A 20,829-nucleotide genomic window follows, 5' to 3' on the forward strand; every position below is an offset into this window, starting at 1 on the left:
ATAGTCTTGCAATCATACTACCAAGTTCTACCAATAAATGTGTGACAACTACTCATGTCCACAACATCACACAACACTTAATCCTTATACAACCCAATCTAAAAATTAACAAGACATTTCTCACTCACTTCTAAAGCATGTTCATCTTGTAACCAACTAATCCTATAAGGACAAGGATGTCTCACTCTCTTCAACCAAGTTTCTGAACCATCTCCTTAGCAACAAGGTTATCCATACTACCACCATCTACAATCACATTACATAAATTTACTACAAGACTTAAAATGAGTCCTGAACAAATAACTCCTTGGACAAGGTTCCAATTCCCTCTTACTAAAAAATACTCATCAAGCCAATAAATTATCCCCTTCCTTAGCTTAATTGACATGGTCTTCAACATCACACACCACATAAGCTCTCTTATCACCAACCTTTTGGGAAAATCCATAAGCTCTATGTCCTTCTTCACCACAATGAAAATAATTACCTTTAAAGGCACCCTTACCCATCCTCTTCCTTGGTTCAACAAGTTTTGGTTCATCTTCTATAGTCAAATTACCCTTTGTTGAGTGATATTTCTTCTCCTTTCCATGAGAACTACCTTGATATGTTCTCTTCAAATTATATTCTACCCTTAGAGCATAGTGATAAACATCTTCAACCAAAGCAATATTCAACATACAAATCTCATCCTAAATATTGACCCTCAAGTCATTAATGTACCAAGCTGCATTTTCCTTAGAAATTTCTCTATGCCGAGACCAAGTAGTCAACTTGTAGAACTCCTTGATATAATCATTCATAGAAAAATCCTTTTGTTTAAATTTTTCGCAACCTCTTCAACAATTCAAGTTCATAATAAAAAAGTATGAACTTAGCCTTCAATTTTGCGACCATTAGTCTCAACCTAGTGATCTTCATTTCACCTTCCTCTTCTTGATCACTTTACAATTCTTTCCACCAAAGAGAAACATGCCCTTTCAGTTTGGTTTGTGCCAACCTCACTCTAAGAGGATCACCAATATCCTCTAACTCAAAGTAGTCTCTTATCTCACCAATCCAATCAATCAAGTCTTTAGGATTCAAAGTACCTAAGAAATTAGAAACATCCATTTTGTGCTTCAGCTTCAACTGAGTGTTAGATCTTTCTAGCCGACCAACTTTATCTTCCAGAGATCTGTCAACTCGATTGGTTCTATCTTCACCACTCAATCCAAAAACCTCAAAGTTTTTAGCAACTTCCTCATAATCATCTTCAATACCCACATGTCAAGGTACACCAGCTATAGCCCTCATGATCTCATTCTTCATCAAGTCCATCTCAAATGTAAAATTTTATCTAACTTTCTCTTAAATCCTTACTTCCAGAACATCATGGAGATCTTCAATCACCCTAGGGTCATATATTTTAAGAGGCATCTTCCAAGATCCTCACAAACCCTTTGCAATAAATCCACAAGATCAAACCTTCACTTTAATACCACATGATGTAGTGCAAAATCGAATGAACCCACAATGGAGGTGATCTAGTTCCCAATAAATAACCACACAGTAGAAATACAACACAAGATACAAGATATGATACCAAACACAAATCTTTATTTATAAATCAAGTGATTGCATGCAATATTTTGGGCTTTAAGTCCTTCTCAGTTATGGCCAAATACAAAGAAAGTAATAGTTTTGTAAGATCCCTCAAGATCCAATCAAAAACCCTAGCTAGTCTAGATCTATAGCATAATAGCACTCTAGAAGAAATCTCCAGTGAGATCTAAACTTGTTCTTGCAAGCTACCAAGAAATCTCCTTGTTTCCCAAGCCACAACTACTAGCTCTACTCACAAACTTTTCTCTCTCAGTTGCTCCTTCTTCTCCATGCTAGATAAATAATGATTCTAGACTCCACAAGACCCTCTACTTATACCCAACTAAGCCAGTCACCCTAGCAAGTTACAAATTAAATAAACCCTTATATAAAATACAATGATACTATAGAAGATATTAAATACCAAATGCCTCAGAAGACTTACATCACCCATTAAATACACCTAAAATAAATAACCAAGACCCAAATAGGTCCACACAAACTCCCATGATCACTCCATGTCCCGATCACATGCCACATTCATTAAATGCTCCAAGTCTATTGATTAAATCCACAAGAGCTTTGTTTGGCAAGCCCAAACTGTCAAGTGTTAGCAACCACTAGCCAAGCATTATTGAGCTCCTTTGAGTTTTGAGCAAGACACTATATGTTGAGAAACAATGTAGATATTGAGAAAATCTTTGGCAACCAAGCTTTTCAATCAACACTACACCTAAGAAATACTCAATAATGACCAAGCACCAGCCCTTCTACAACTGAGTTGTCCAACTCCAAGGTCCAACCACATCACCATGTAGGATTTCCAAATACCCTAGGATGCTCCTGCATCAAAAACACCATGCAATGACTATTTTATTATTTTCTAGACTTATCTTTACTTTATTCTTTATATTACTACTAATATTATTCCCAAGTTTGCATGACATTCTCACACGGTCCATGGTTCGATGATTTACAACTTTTAGTGCATCCTTAGTTGGTTGTCCTTGATGATTATTAGTGCACTTATCCAACCTTCATGGTATTTATAAATTTATATTTGAATAACAAAACCCCCCACTCCTTAAGGAGGTTCTTAAATGTAATTATGAAATTAACTCATGGTTCATAACATGAGTAAAATGTTAGATGATATAATGGTGGGAGGCAAACCACTTGGTCTTTGAGACATATAGGTACTTTAATGCCTAGTACTTACAAATTTTACTACTAACTAATACATAAGGTTTCATTGAAATATGACCATGATATATATTACAACAAGCTTCAATACCTACAAGGCCATTCAAATTTGTATGGCAGAACTAGTTGTACAAATCATGTCATTCCATATCAAATCTTTCATGAGAATATTTAGGTAAAATTTAATAATATTTGCAAGGCTCGAAAGGCCAAATTTCAAATGAACAAAACATAATATCAACCATGAGCAATTATGAGCATTTAGGGATTTAACTTGATGAATATGAGATGCAGTAAATGTGATGCAAATGCTCCAAGTGTCTACTTCTATAATGGATATCACTAGGAAATCTTATGCCAATAAGAGGCTCTTTCAACTTTTGACGATTCTCAATCGCTTCTCCAAGGGAGATACCATACTGGAAAGAAAATTATAGCAAAGTAAGAGTGCATAATGTAAGTACTCTCTTTAAGAAGCAATCTTTGAATGCTTGCGATTAGATATCTTATAGAATGAAGCTTGATTATATGGGAATGTGAGCCTTATTAAGATAAGTTACGTACATGAATAAAATGCAAGGTGGCAAGAAGGAGTTACAATCTTGATTAAATCAAGGCCAAAATAATATGTGAAAATAAATGTGGATGATGGGTTCTAAGCATAAATTTAATTTTTTATAAGAGAGAAATAATAAAACTTTCCCCATGATTTACTATAATGATGCTTGTATTATTTATATATATTTGTATGTGTCATCGACACATATACATACATACATATTATGTTTCAAATACACATATTACTGTGTATATGTTATAATTTAAATATATGCACACACACACACACACATATACATCTACATATGTATATATGTATATATACACACACACATGTGTGTGTGTGTGTGTGTGTGTGTGTGTGTGTGTGTGTGTATATAGACATGCATACATACACACAAGGAAGAAGTTGAACTCCTCTTCAGCTTTGGTTTGTCTTCTAGATTGAATAGAATAAAAGAACAACAAAGTCTAGGGTGGTTTGATATTCCAGTTGGAGCTACAAGTTTAGCAATGCTATGATCAGTCTCCAAGTGGAAGATTGTTGTGATGTGGAGAGGTTTATTTGGTGCAATTTCCCCCTAGATTATTTCTATGGGGGTTTGAGGGCAGTGCCCCTTGCAGGGTCTTGGGGCAATGCCCCAAGTGTGCTCCTAGTCACAGTACAAGATGGGGTCGAGGGGCAACGCCCCTACGAGGGTTTTTGGGGGCAGTACCCCTATGCCAAAAATGACTCTAGTATTGTAAAAGGTGTCAATTTTTATTTTTTTCTATTGGATGACTTATTCTAGCCCTAATTCTGTAAGTGGAAAAGCTTGTATAAAATGGCTTACGATTAGGGATTTCATATGATGATATTGTATATTCTTGTAGAGGTAGTGAGTTGTAAGGGATTGTAGATTCTAATCACTAGATAATAATAGTATTGGACTTGATGTTGGTGGACGTAGCCTAGGGATTAGGTGAACCACATTAAATCTTTGTGTCTTGTGTTCTCTTTTGTGTGACTTATTATTTTTTGATATTGGTTATATTTGGATGTAGCTTTTATTTATGTTCATGGTTAATCCTAACATTAAGTTGCATGGTTGATATCTAACGCACTTTTACTTCATGTAATATTCCTTTAATGTATATAGGATTCCCCTATTCATCTTGCATTCTACTTCCTTAGATAGACAAGAAACTTTTTCCATATGTTCACTAAGCCAATTTATCCTCATAATAATTTCAAATGACCCTAGAGATGTTATGTACAAGTTAGCCTCAATGAAAAAGTTTGGAAAGTCTACCTAAGCCTCAAACAAGCATTAGTTTGCCCAAGCCTTTGATTGTCTTGCATATTCAATAGTTTTTGGTTTTTCCATAAATCCAATCCTTTTTGGAAATCTAGTTAACATTTTTTGATATATAAAATATTCAGTGGCTCTAGTGTCAATTAATATGGAGATGAGGTTCCATAAATCTTAATTGGGGTTTCTATGGGGCCTAACTTATGCTCTACTTGACAGTTATACAATTCTACATGGATCGTCTACTATATGATGGTTTGTTAAGGTGGTAAGCAAGGACATGTTTATTGATTAGAGGTATGCCCTTGTTAGAACATTTGTTGGTTTAGTGGTCTCTAACCCAAACAAAGCAACCTTTAGTTGGTCCTTTCTTTTTATTTCCCTTGTTGTCACTATTTTTGCTAGACTTTCCATTCAAATATCTATTATTATTCCCCTTAACTTTTAGTTTATTAGCTTTAAAATTCTTAAAGTTATTTTTTGTGAGTACTTGGTTTGGAACTAAATGCACTCCAAACAGCCTTCCTCTTATATCATAGATAGAATCATCCTTCTTTAGATTGTTTTCCTGGATGGCCTTTTCAAGGGCCTCTTTCATGGTTTAAGATGCTAACACGTCTACAACTCCCCCAATCCTATTTAACCCCATGATAAAAAATTTGATCTTGAAATTCCCATCTTGTTCACAGGTAGGAATATACTTCAAGAGTCGAGTGAACCTTTCCCATATTCGTTCACTATCAAATCCCCTTGTTTGAGGCTTTGAGAATATAACACCTTGTAATCATAGAAGGATTGAGGTAACCATTGGTTCTTGAAGATAATGACAAATTTATCCCACATAATGTCAGTGATCTTAATGTTCAACTCTTCTTTACTAGTTTCCCATCACATAGCAACTTCCTCAATAAGCTTGTAAATTCTCCAAAAACATTTAAGATTTAGTGAAGCCTCTTATATCAAAATACTTCTCCATTTTGGTCAACCATGCTTCAATAGCATCCCTAGACTCAGATCCTAAAAACTTAGGGGGTTTGATTTTCTTAATATCGATAGACAATGCATTGGGTATTTTCTTTTTCTTTTGAATTTCCAACAATGTTGGAGGTGTTTATTTTCTTATTTTATATGGGTTGATGGTTCTGGTTTAGTTCTAGGTTGAGGTGAGGAGTGAGTGTCTTCTTGCCCTTGCCCAAATTGAGTTATTAAATCATTCATCCTCTTTTTTCATTTTCTCCATTATGGTTTGTGTGTCAAGTAAAACTTGTATAGTTGGTACATGAATCCTTGAGAGTTAAGCTCCTTGAATATTTCATTTTGCACATGGTTGTTGTTATTTTCATTATTTTCATATTGTTTGAATAAATTTTCTTGAAACATAGTTGATTTGTTCATCAATAACACATTTACATGCACATGTTTATCATTTGAAAGAGAGAGAACAATTGTTTTCTTAAGAAAAGTCAAGAATGAGTAAGTCCACAATTTCATTAGCTCTTATTGATTTCAATAATTAAGATAAAGATTTTCTTTGTTGCAACTTCAACTACATGTATTTACAAAACTTCTCATCTACTATGGGTACACATATTTGTTTTTATCATAAGTATATAATGAAATCGAACACCCTATCCCTAGATATCCTATGTGTTTCCTTCCTTAGGATTATCCTTCCCGAGCTACAAGGTACATGATATATCATGAGTGGGTCTTTTTTTTCTCCTCAATGGATCACCATGAGCTAACTAGGTTATAGTTTCTAGACTTAGCTATACTTTTATTCTTTATATTATTATAGATATTATTCTCAATTTTTCAAGACATTCCCACACTGTCCATGGTTCCATGATTTATACCTTTTATATTAGCCTTACTTGGTTGTCCTTGATGATCATTGATCCACTTATCCAACATTCATGGTATTTACAAGTTTCTATTTTGCAAAACAAGTCTCCCCACTCCTCAAGGGGGTTCTTACATGTGATTATGAGATTATTTCACAATTCTTAACATGAGTAAAGTGTATACTGTTGGGAGGTAAGCCACTCAATCTCATAGACACAAATGTACTTTAATGTCTCTGTACGCATGACTTTCCCAACTGATCAATACATAAGGTTTCACTGAAACATAACCATGATATATATTACACCAAGCTTCGACACCCACAGGGTCATTCAAATTTTTATGACAAAACTAGTTATACAAATCATGTCATTCCACATCAGATCTTTCATGATAATATGTAGGTAAAATTCAATAGTATTTGCAAGGATCAAAAGGCCAAATTTCAAATGGACAAAATATAATATAAAAAATGAGTGGTTATGAGCATTTGACGATTCAACCTAATGAATATGAGACGTGGTAAATGTGAAGCAAATGCTCCAACTATGTGCTTCTATAATGGAGGTCGCTAGGAAATGCTATGCCAATAAGAGGATCTCTTAACTTTTGATGATTCTTAGTCACTAAATTCCAAGGGTGATATCATACTGGAAAGAAAAGTATAGCATAATAAGAGTGTGGAATGTAAGTACACTCTTTTAGAAGCAACCTTTGAATGGTTGTGATTGGATGTCTTATAAAATGAAGCTCAGTTACACAAGAATATGAGCATGATCAAGATAAGTAACGTGCATGGAGAAAATGCAACGTGGTGAGAAGGAGTTACAATCTTGAATTAAAATGCAAGCCCAAAATAGTGAGTGAAAAGAAATGTGGCTAATGGATTCTAAGAAATAGTTTAATTTGTTATAAGATAGAAATAATAAGATTTTCCCCATGATTTACTATAATGATACTTATATTATATGTATGTATATATATGTATACACACACACACACACGCATATGTATGTATGTATGTATAAGTATACATATGCAGATATTATATATACGTAAATGTATAGATTATATTAAAATAATTTGATTATGAAAAAAAACTTATAGTAATTGGGCAACAAGTTTGGTCTGCATTATCAATTGTTTAAGTTTATTTGGGCTTTGATAATGCAGACCAAACTTGTTGCCCAATTAATCTAAGTTGTTGATAACCAAACTATTATAATATAATCTATACATATACATATATATAATATCCACATACATATGTACATATACATACATATATTTATGTGTGTATGTATACACACACAGATATAACACACACACACACACACACATATGTGTGTGTGTATATATACACATATCTCTCTCTATGTATACATATGCATACATGTGAATATTATATATAATATATTGATAGATTAGATTATAATAGTTTGATTATCAACAACTAAGAGTAATTGGACAAGAAGTTTGGTCTACATTATCAATTCTTTAATTTTATTTGGACTTTATTTCAATTGCTTTGTTAGATGCTTACAACCTGCTTCTCAAAATTAGCCTAACATGCATTTGGCAGAAATTAGCCTAACATGCATTTGGCAGAAACAGAAATTACGTTGCTCATTGCAGCTCTTGTTACAAATGGCATTATCTCTAATTGTTGTACATTATGTCTTGCAAGACATAAATACTAGATTATGAAAATAGTTTTAAACATAGACATAATTACTTCTAGGAACTTAATCATAATCTTCAAGGTATATATGTAATGAATTTGATGACATTTTTCAATCTTGAATACTTATATGTATATTTATATTGTTTATTAAACTCCTTTGCCAATGAGGGTGTGCACTGTTGTGCGTGCTTTTATGCCCTTTTATTTATCTTGTGGAAATTATTTCTATGAGAATGTCAAGAGCTATCAAAAAAGTGATACATTGGCATATAGGAAGGATTTTGTGGTAGTGGCTTTTAAGTATTTTCAATTGCATTATATTCTATCTTATTACCAATGTGAAGTCAAAATAGACATTTTTGTGTGACTAATGGTTGCCTTTGTAAACATGAATAAAATCGGCCATAGATAAAAATCACCCAACACAAACAAAAATATGTGCATAAAAAGTCTACGACATTCTCCAGTATCATAATATGAAAGAACAGATTAAAGCAGAGGCAGCATCCTCTCTTATTCCTGTGTTAGAAAGCTAGAAAAAATCAAACCAATAAAACATGTATTTATGTAAAAAAATCAAACCAATATTAGTGAGGATATTGTAGATAGGCCAACATTTCTAAAACCTCACAATTGTAAAATATGTCCCTATTTTGATTATTTCCATGTCAGATTCGACTCTCATCAAAGTACTATTAGAGAATATGATAATATGTACATTTTATATAAATGGTTGAAAGTGCTAATTGTAGGAGTACATAAATCTAAAAGAACATAAATCAATTAAGTACATCATTTGACAAAACTAGATCAAAATGGATGCCCTAAACTGGCGTAAGTTTCATCCAAAAAATGTTGCAAGTCTAAGCCCTATGGAACGTAACAGATCCGCTTGGTTAGCTGTTGTTCTCTGCTACTAATTAAATTAAAACAGTGATATAAACCACAAAATACAGAAAAGCTGTTGCACCAGCCGGGAATCGAACCCGGGTCTGTACCGTGGCAGGGTACTATTCTACCACTAGACCACTGGTGCCTTGATGCTTTCAAAAAATTTAAATAGTTTCTTCTAAGAAAAGGAAAAGATAAAAAATGACTAAATTGATAAGTAGGAGATAATTTCCACATGAAGTCAAATTGTGATATTAAGATCAGGATTTAAATGTATGATTTTGAGTCAAACTCATTGACCCATGTTTCATGAGTAGTGATTCAACATGAATCCATCACTTATGAGAATAAATGGAACACTTAGCACTCATTGGATCTAAGTGTTCCATTTATTCTCATGAGAGATGGATCCATTTTGAATCACTACTCATCAAACATGGGTCAATGAGTTTGACTCAAAATCACACAGTTAAACCTTGATATTAATATCACAATAAATAAAATATCAAAAATAAAATTGAGAATGCAGATTCCTATATTTTGCACATATCAGTTAAAGTTGTGGGAGCTAAGTTGCACTATTTCTCTCTAGCTAGTACTTCAACAAATTTAAGCTTTATCAGGAATGTCTTTAATAAAGCTAGATTCTAACTTTATTTGATTAAATTGTATGAAGTTTTTTATTATCAATGTTTGAGATGATATTACACAATCTCTTATATCTTTTTTGATATGATGTAAATGTTGATGATGAAAAATTAAATACAGTTTAATTCAAAAGAGTTAGAATCTAATATGATAAATTGGAAACTACATGACTGTAATTTAATAAAGTTGTTCAAATTTTATGATGTGGATAGTAGAACTTCTATTTGCTCAATTATCATAGTTCACAAAAAAAAAAATTTAAAGAGGGGTCATAGTCCAAATTTTACAAAAATGTAAGGCATGTATACTTCATTTGTAGAAAAATTAGATGTCTCTTAGGAGTAGGGAGTAGTTCCTTCTTATTGTAACCATATGTAGACCCAAAAACATATCGATAGTATTATGGATTATGTAAAGTCCTTTTATTTCCTTTTTTTGTCCAACCATCTACCACATGTCAAACACAGCCTAATTAAGATACACGTTAGTGATTTCACACAAACCTCCATAAAGTTTGAGCCACTTTTACCTCTAAAATGAGACTAAATAGATGAGATTAAATATTTCTATGGGCAACCTTACTTCATACAACATTTTCCTTTGTATTATTATATAGATCTTGGAATCTTTCTTTTTTGGAGCAAATATAGTACTTGAATATATTTTTGAGTACTTATTCTAGTGGTTTATATAACCAAGAAAAAATATCAATAAAATTTAAAAATAAAATAATAGTCACAGATGGGTAATCTGATTTCTTAATAATGATATATTGATGATTAAATATTTATAATAAAAAATTAACATAGTTCAAGATTTTGACAATTAAATATTGTATATATGTATAGGGTATTAATAAAGTTATTATGAGTTTGGACATTAAGTCATGTTTAAATTGAGGGAGGAAGCCTTCATTTTTAGTTAATTGGTTGAGATTATTTTAATCAAACTTAGCTTTTATTAATATAAAGTAATGAAAACTTGTTGTCAGTTGAATCAATACAAATTAACACAATTGAGTCATATATATATACTTAAGTCCATATTTGAGTGATAGAAATGAGGTACCTATTTAAACTTCAACTAAAACATTGGTCATGGGAACAAGATGTCTTGTTTATAAATCCACTCGATTTAACTTTCATCAATATATGAACAATGATAAAAACAAAATATAATAAAATCAAACAACATCAAATATAAGGAGTAAAGTCATTTAAATCACTTTATAAAATCTACTACCCAAAGATTTTTTGAAATAAAAACATGGATTGCAAGGAATAATTAGAATGTTTCATCAATTACATGTAAGCATCAACAAATATGAAAGAAGACATTAGCAATCCTTTACCTTGGATTATTAGTAATGTGGAAAGTTAAATGCATATTGAAGCTCTTTATTTCCTATAGCAAGATGTGAATACAGATTTTTACTATAAGTTTGTAGAATCTTATGTAAGATAGTTAATATGTAATTTCTAGAATGTGAGATCATATGAAATTTGAAGACACATACCTCAAAAAACTATAAGTATTTTTTAAGAAAAGGATAATATATTAAAATTAATATTGAAAGCATAAAAGTGGATCTACAAAAATACATATATGACATGGGATCATGTCTAAAGTCAAATATATAAAGAGAAAAGAAAAATTAGACATGTGACCACCAAAACAAGACAACCACAAAACACATGAGCATGACACCATAACACAAACAATAAAAATTTGTCAGATTAGATGAAATAAAAAGAAAGGAAGAAAGTTATGTACCAAGTGAAACTCTAGTATTGTGGGGTGTGTAGTCTCATCAAGATGTTCCTAACTCCCATTTGGTGGATTTTGGAAAATTCATGTCATACACCTTGTAAGTCCCAATGTTTGGAATTATTTATTTAATTATGAGATGTGAGAGTAACTATGATAATTTTTAAGATGTAGAAAAATATGGGGTTACTTTAAAATCTTATCTTGCATTGTGATACTCTTATGAAGTGTGTCATAGGAGATCTTTAAAAAGAGGAACATAAAAATGTTATGGTTTTCTAAGTTAGAGCTTTGAATATATGGATTATGGAAAGTTATGAAAAATATAAGTTGTAGGTGCATGTGCCTATCTATAGGTTTCCAAGATCACACACTCAAACCATTTTCTAGGCACTTGGGGTCTCAAGCTCAAATAAATAGATCTCTAACTTATGGACGAGTAGGATAAATCTCGACTAATCTACTGTAGTGGGTAATATGGAGATGTTTAACTTTGATCTCAATAAGGCCTAAGGAGATCCTCTAGTGGTATCTTGGATATGATTAAACATACTTGAATGGATAATCTTTTGCATTATTTTGTAGTGGTATCTTGGAAATGACTAAACACACTTGAAAATAGACAAATGGATAACATTTTACAATTTTACTTGTCATGTGCACTTGATCCAAAAAGTTATCACTGGACTAAGAACTAAAAAACTACTATAAGTTATATTAAGTTGATAAGAATATCACTACACAAAAATAAGACATTAGCATGCACACCATAAGATTCGAAGATAATAATTGCTATAGATTATAAAGGTTGTTTTCCCTAGTTATAACGCTATGTCATAAAAGTACATTTAGTCTACTTCCTACATCTGAAATATTAGTCATTATGCTTACATTTTAAGAATATGATGGATCATCACTTCTATGATCAATTATTATTCATTAGGTTATGTAGTCATAATACACAAAGGAATTCAACACACCAAAATTGAAGAGGTTATTGATTCAGTAAAAAATACACAAGAGAAAAGAAACAAGTAAATAACATTCTTAGCTATTCGTCGCCTAATGAATAAATTTATGTGTAATAAATAAATTATTATTAAAAATAATATAATGAATTGTGATGGTAAGTCATTAATCAAATACCTATTACATTTATCCTAACTCGTGGCAAGAGGAAACCCATTGATAAAACTTTCCAAAAGATTTGGGTTTAAAAAAGCTTAGAGATATTTGGTCATGTTCATTTTATTTACAACATTAAGTTCCTTGAGATTTAAAAACATGCTAATTTAATAAGAATTATATTTGCAAGAATTGAAACGTTGGATCTCCTTTTCACTTGCAATTGCGTGGAAGAGAAAAATTGCAGCCTATTTTTTAAATAAAAATATAATACTTTGTTGGTTTCATTATTACTTAAAGATTGATAAATATTATAGATTACAAGTAATTTATATTTAAAATAAAAATTTCAGTAAATGTGTTGAATGAGTGATCTAAGATGATCATGAGTTGAAATTTGACTATCACATTAATGATGGCATGGGTATTGTATTGGACTACACTAGTCAATGGTATGGTTGACCAAAAAATTGGTGAGGAGTGAACTCAAACATTGAATAAGTACTAAAGTATTTTCATGGATTGGCAGTTGGCTAACAAGAAGACTACAATGTTGTAAGCAAGTGCAACCACTAAAGATGTTGGGGATGAAAAGCCTATGATATGTAGCAAGAAGTGGAAGTTGGATGGTCGCAATCTACTCACCCTTGATGTGACAAAAATAGGAGAACGTCTAAGAGTGACATGGCATGCACACACAGAGAAGAAGAAGCGACTGAAATATACAAGGGCACAATTCTAGATGTAGTCTTACAAGTAAAGGTAGGCCTACATGAATATGTGCCTATGCATAGGTAGTCACAGCTATATTGTGATTATGCTCATTATGCAATTCAAATTTTGAATTGAATGACTTGAGCAGGAAAATTTAGGGTTTCGATCTATATTTTGCATGAGTGAATTTAAAAGTTACTCATACTTCATTTTTGAAGAAGTCATTGGGGTTTTTGTTGTCGTTGTTGTTGTGAAAAATATAGATTTGTGGAGGCGGATCTCAAAATAATGAAGAATAGTGTGTAATAGAAGATCGGTGATCAAGCATGAAAAAGAGGAAGTGAATAAAGCACATTCACCAAGTTAAACCAAAACATGAAAAGGAGATCAAAGAATATTCAAGAAATTTCATAATGTATCTACAAGGCAACTTGTGCCACATTTTTAGATCTAATCGTTAGTTTTATTTCTTACTATTGCAACTATTGTAAGCCTTTGATAAGGTAGACTTGTAATAAGTCTTTGAAATCCTCTAACAATGTATCTCTCAAAAAGCCATCAAAACTCTCTAGTGAGGTAGCCTTAATAGGCTTTTGTAATCTTAATAGATTACATGCATTCCTAAAAGGATGAGTTCTTAGAAGGAACAAATGTAAGCCTTTAATAGGAAACCCTTTTACTTGAAAAAAAAGGCTAGTGGGTATATTACTCCCACCATTTTTTTCACCCTCAAATTGCAAGTTTCCATGTAAACATCTTTGTGTCATTAATGTATACTACTTCTATATGATCTTCTATGGTTCTATTATATTACTTTCATAGTAGTTTTGTTTGATAAAGATTTGATAGAAAGGAAAGTTAGTAAGATCATTGTTTTAATTGGTAGAGGTGAGCATACTGATTCACCTCCCCCCCACCTCAATACCAATTGAGACCAACAATTGGTATTAGAGAACAGACCCTATCTGTAATGCCCCATCGGGGAACCCAAAAGAAATTAACCGAAAGTTTTACAAATTTTGCCAAACTTTTTTTTGAAAGATAATAACATAACAACAATATATATAAAATAGTGGAAGCAATAACATACACATAAATGCATACCGTAAAACAAATTACAATTCTTAAGGGTCCCATGACATTAAATCACATTTAAGTTTAATTAATACTAAAACCAATATATGACACATCCACATTAATGAATAACTACAAGTACAAATCCATTTAAATAATATACAATTGTCTCGAATGCCACTTGGCAATAACCAGAATGCACAATCATCCACTATATAGGTCACATGGTATAAAAGGCTAAAAGAATATACACTATACAATAGATTACATCATATCTTTAAGATGCATGAGATAAAATACAATCCAATAGTTATAACCATCCATTATAGTACACAAAGATAGAATGAAAGTAAATGCAGAATAGGAAACTCCAGCCATGACATCGAACTAATGGATCTCAAAGGTAAAAGTACAAAGCACTACCACTCGACCTCATGGTAACCCAAAAAGGTCCACTCCCACCGCGCTAAGGAGATAGCCTCAAGTCCCACATAGGCTAACAATTGAAAAAGTAAAAAGTAATATCTAGGTCAAGGAAAACTTGAAAGCAATCTGATTCAAGGTACCAAGACCCAAGTGACATCTAAACTCAAAGGCAAACAAAGACATATAGGGAATCTACTATGTAAGTGTTGGAAGCATGAATATTGATGATACTCCTATGGGGGAGTATTGTAGAATCATGATTATATCATCATCATGATGATATGTTACATTCATGATTGTATTTTTCAATGTTAACATAACAGTTTTCTGTGGTATCTCATTGGTACAGAAGAACAGCGTAAAGATCAAGTTGGTACAAAAGAACAACAAAAAGTTCAAGTTGGTACGAATAGATCATTGAGTACTTTCACTAAGAGAGGTTAAAGGGAGATACTATTAAGTGTCTAGTATATGCGACTAACCTCGGAAGCACAAAACATTATGTATGGAGGAAGTTATGCAAGTTTCAGTGAAGATTGTTTTGAGATAGAGTTTACAGAGGCATGTTCTAGTGAACTTTTTATATCTCTTAGAAGAGTTGTTATTCTATGAAGACAAAGTTAAAGATGTGAAGAAGACATTCTATAGATGATGTAGTGAAGTTTTCTCATCATAATATTCCATGCACTGAAAGTTATTCAAGATATAAGGTGGAAGATTAATGTTATTTCTAAGTGTAATGTGTTCTTAATGAGTTCTTATAATAATTAATTGAGAAGGTGTAATAGCTAACTCAAGGAATTATTTTATGGATTTGGTATAAAGGAAGGACATTTTCCTTTATCATGATGAGGTGTGTATGATATGTGAAGAGATTGAAAAGAGTGGATTTCAAAGATAAGCAAAGTAGAGAAAATATGAAGGAAACTTTGTTGCTGAAGTTTTATTGTGTGATCCAAAATTTGGTACTTGGATCTGAGGTTTGTGACCTAGTCTACAAGGTTAGATAGTGATTGGTCCAGTTGACATGATAGAGGAAAGAAGTTAAAGTATAGTACATATAATTATTTTGCAAGGAATAGTTGTGAGATGAGTTGGACAGTGAGTTCAGTGATCTTGCCCTAGAAGCTATTTGGATGGTGGGGTCCTTCTGTCTTCTACAACTCCTAACAGGGTTGGCATAGAGCCTAATAGGGTTGGAATCTTCTAACAAGGATTCAAACTCTCCTAACATGGACTCATATGTACTAAATCTTGTAATAGACTCCTAATAAGGTCCATCCTCTAACAAGGAATATTTATATTAGTACATCATCTTGTGGGCATCATTCCCACCAAGGTTTTCCCTCTGATCAAGGGTTTCCCTAGTTAACATATATGGTGTAATTGTGTATGTGCATCTTTTTATGGTTGTTTTTTACATTGGTTGAATGGTTAAGAATATTTAAGGTGGATAAATGTTTTAATTATTGGATAATTGAATCACCACCCCCACCCCCCCCCCACCCTCCCAGTTATTTTGGTGAGCTATTGTTTCTAGCAGTAAGTGGACAAGTGTCATCGCATGAGCCAACTCTAAGGTTACCCAACTAGTCTTTTAATACTTCGGCCCTCTAGTGACTCTATGCGGCACTAGTATTCTTTTGTACTGATAAGGAATACTAACATAGCAAGGTCACAACCAAGCATCCTCTCTACTCCCATCCTATTATGTACTAGAATTGGAGGCATGGGTGAGGAAAGACAAAGACTCTTATTAATTCATTTTACTCTCATTTAAAGTAGTGTTATCACTTATTAAACAGCCTATAAATGGGTTACCCGTCATCCTCTTTAGTGTTAGGATTAAACCACAAATAGAAATAAAAATTACATGCAAATATAACTAATAAAAAATAATAATAGATCATACAGAGAAGAACACAAGACACCAAGATTTAACATGGTTCACCCAATCCCTAGGCTACACCAAACAACAAGTCTAATATTATTACAATATAGTGATTACAACCTGACTACAATCTATAATCCCTTTTATACAAGTAATTTTATGCCACTTTAGGGTTACAACATGTCGGCCATATGTTGTCCATATGTTGGCCCCAAAGAATTTATAAAGTATGTATAGTACTTTCCTAATCAATCACCACAAACTAACAATCTCCCACTTGGGGATTGATTATACTCTACACTAGACAACAATCTCCCACTTGGAGACTGGTCCTGTAGCAACACCACTACCACATGGGGCTCCCATTGGATCAAGTGACCCTGGACTCTATTGTTCTTTTATTCATGTTTAGTCTAGAAGACCAATCGAAGTTGAAGAGGAGTGTAGCTTCTCCCTTGTTACTACCTTTGTAACCATATCTACTAGATTGTCATCTATATGTATCTTGTTCAGCTTTAACTGTCCATCCTCCAAAACTGACTGAATGAAATGGTACCACAATTGTATGTGTTTGGTCTTGGAATGCAAAGCTGAATTATTTGCAAGATGAATGGCACTCTAACTATCTGTAAACAAATAATTATCCTTTGGAGGATGTCCCAATTCTTCCAAGAAGAATTGAATCCATATTATCTCCTTGGCTGCCTCTATAGCAGCAACATACTCTACCTCTGTAGTGGATAAAGCATTAACCTTCTATAACTGAGATACCTAGCTTACAACTACCCCACCAATAGTAAAGACATAACCTATAGTACTCTACCTAGTATTAATGTCCCCTGCCAAATTTGAGTCAACATAGCCCTATAAATTAGTAATAGAGCCCCCAAAGTGTAAACACTTATTGAATGTTCCTCTCAAATATCTGAGAATCCATTTGACTGCATTCCAATGCTCAATTCTTGGATGACTCATATACCTACTAACGACTCCCACTACATGTGCAATATCTATCCTTGTACATACCATATCATACATCAAGCTTCCTACAGCTAAAGCATAGGGTGCCTTGGACATCTTATCCTCCTCTTCTTGTGTATTGAGACACATCTCCTTGGTTAGTTTCAAATGACCAGGTAAAGGTGTGCTGACAGCTTTAGCATTCTCCATAGAGAAATTTTGCAGCACCTTCTCAACATAATCAGCCTGAGATAGCATCAATTTCTTGTTCTTCCTATCTCTGCAAATCTTCATACCTAGAATTTGTTTTTCTGCCCCAAATTCTTCATAGAAAATGCATGTGCTAACTGGCATTCAACCCCTTAATTTGATCCATGTTAGACCCAGCTACAAGCATATCATCAACATATAAACATAAAATAATGTAGCTTTCATCATCCAACCTCTTAAAATAAACACAATGATTTGAATGACGCCTATTGTATCCATGCTCATGCATGAAACTTTCAAATTCTAGATACCATTTCCGAGGTGCTTGCTTTAAGCCATATAAAATTTTCTTCAATTTGCCCACTAAGTTCTCACCTTTGATCGCAAATACCTATGGCTAATCCATATATATCTCTTCATCCAAATCACCATGAAAGAAGGTTGTTTCAACATCACGCTACTCTAAATGAAAATCTTCAGTAGCCACAATACTTAAAATAATATGGATAGAATTCATTTTAACAAAAGGAAAAAATATCTCATCAAAATTAATGCCCTTTTTTTCTGTGCAAATCCTTTTACAACTAACCTGGCTTTAAATCTTTTCTTACCACCTTCCTCTTCTTTTAACGTGTAAACCCACTTATTTTGTAAAGCCTTTTTACCTACAGGCAACTTACATAAATCTCAAATCTTATTCTTCAGCAAAGAGTCCATTTCATCTTTCATGGTAGACTCCCACTGAATCTTAGTATCCACCTACATAGCTGCATCATAACATTCAGTTTCACCAGCATTTGTTAGTAAAATAGAATAGAAAGAGGGAGAAAATATTTATAGAGGTCTAGTTTTCCTTGTTCACCATCTAACATTCACTAGTGTGTGTGGTATTTGTTGTTGTAGTTGTTGCACATCATGAGGAATAGTTGGAATATCATCTTTTGGAGTATCATCCAGTACTACATAATCATCTTCTTTCTTCTCATGTTGCTACAACAGATCTTTGTACAATACTTTCTCATTAAATATGACATCCTTGCTTCTTACAATTTTATGATTTTTGAAATCCCAAAGCCTATAACCAAATTCATTAATTTCATATCCAACAAATACACATTTCTTTGACTTAGCTTCTAGATTGGTTCTTTTTTTAGAATCTATGTGAGAAAATACTTCACAAGCAAAGGTCTTGAGAAAAGAATAACTCGCCTTCTTACCAGTCCATGCTTCCTCTGAAATACCACAATCCAAAGGAGTAGAGGGACCTCTATTAATCAAATATATAGCAGTATTGATAGCCTCTACCCACATGTATAAGGGCAACCCAACATACAACCTCATGCTCCTTGCACGTTCCATTATAGTCATGTTCATGTGTTCAACTACTCCATTTTCCTGTGTAGTCCTTGGAACAATTTTTTGTTTACGAATTCTATTAGTGGAGCAATAATCTTCAAATTCAAAACTATAATACTCACCACCATTATCAAATTTGAGATATTTTAATTTTTTACCAATCTCATTTTCAACCAAGCATTTCCATTTCTTAAAAGTTTGAAATACATCAGATTTTTGTCTAAGGAAATAAACCCATACCTTTCCAGTTAAATCATCAATAAATGTAACATAATAATGAGAGTCTCCAAGGGAAGATACCTGATCTATTCCCCATACATCGGTATGCACAAGCTCTAATTTCTCCTTTTTGTTTTCTTTCCCAATCTTTACAAAACTCACTCTCTTTTGTTTTCCATACACACAACTTTAACAAAAATTCATATTAACACATTTTAGATGTGGTAAAAAATTCTTTGAATGAAGTACTTTCATACCTTTCTCACTCATATGCCCAAGTCTGTTATGTCACAACACTGTATCAAAATTTACAACAGTTATTTGTTCTCCCTGCTCAACTGCAACAATTGTTCCCGAACATTCATTTTTCTTTGAAATGATTAAAGTAGAAGGAACAATATGATTGTACAAAGATATAAGGTGCCTAATTTCACACCTTTTGCTACTACAAGGGAACCTTTCAAAACCTTCCAATTTTTATAATTAAAAGTAAATACACAACCCTCATAACCAAATTGCCCTACTGAAATTAAATTCCTACTCAGCCTTGGAACATGCCTAACCTTATGTAGTAGCCAATAATTTCCATTCTACAACTTAATCTTAACTTTTCCCTTTCCAACAATCTAATAGGGTTCATTATCCCCCAAATAAACAAGTCCAAAATCCCCTTAGACATAATCAATGAAATAACCTCTATGAGGTGTAGCATGAAATAAAGCACCAGAATCTACAACCCAAGAAACATCAACACTTTCTAAAGATAGAAGCAAAGCATCCTCTTCAGATTTGTTACTTACCACATTTGCCTCCTTGTCTCCATCTGGTTAAACTCCTTCATTTTTCTTTCAATCCCAATAATCTTTCTTTTTATGCCCTGGTCTCCCACGGTACTAGCAGTCGTTTGGTCCTCTCAATTGACACCTTCTCCCCTTTGACTTTCCTCTTGATTTGCCATGATTTCTAGAATTACTTCCTCTTTCAGTCGTTATGCCTCTACTTTGTGCATTCAAAGCACTTCCTAATGTAGATCCACTTGAGGATTTCCTATGAGTTTCCTCACTCAAAATAACACCGATCACATCATCATATTTTAGGGTACTAGATCCAGGAACAAAATTACTCACAACCATTCTAGCTTTCAGGCAAAGAACACAAAATCAAGAAAGCCCTAATTTCTTCATCCAAATTGATACCAATAGAAGATAACCAACTAGTAATAGTATTAAACTCATTTAAATGATTTACAACAAATCCACCTTCTGCAATTTTCATATTAAATAAATGCTTCATGAGAAATACCTTGTTTGAAGCAAAGGGCTTTTCATACAATGCTGCTAGGGTTTTCATCAACTCTTTTGTTGTCTTCACTTTTGTAATAT

General features: G+C 32.9%; 1 non-coding gene across 1 annotated transcript; it reads right to left on the minus strand.

Moving 5' to 3' along the window:
* Positions 1 to 9,131: 9,131 nt before the first annotated feature.
* TRNAG-GCC (transfer RNA glycine (anticodon GCC)) lies at positions 9,132 to 9,202 on the minus strand. The gene has a single exon. It is a non-coding gene; the product is annotated as a tRNA-Gly (tRNA).
* Between the last annotated feature and the right edge of the window lie 11,627 nt (positions 9,203 to 20,829).

Source organism: Cupressus sempervirens, chromosome 5 (assembly GCF_028749045.1).
Source record: "Cupressus sempervirens isolate cs-2001-9-10 chromosome 5, ASM2874904v1, whole genome shotgun sequence".
Classification (NCBI taxonomy): domain Eukaryota; kingdom Viridiplantae; phylum Streptophyta; class Pinopsida; order Cupressales; family Cupressaceae; genus Cupressus; species Cupressus sempervirens.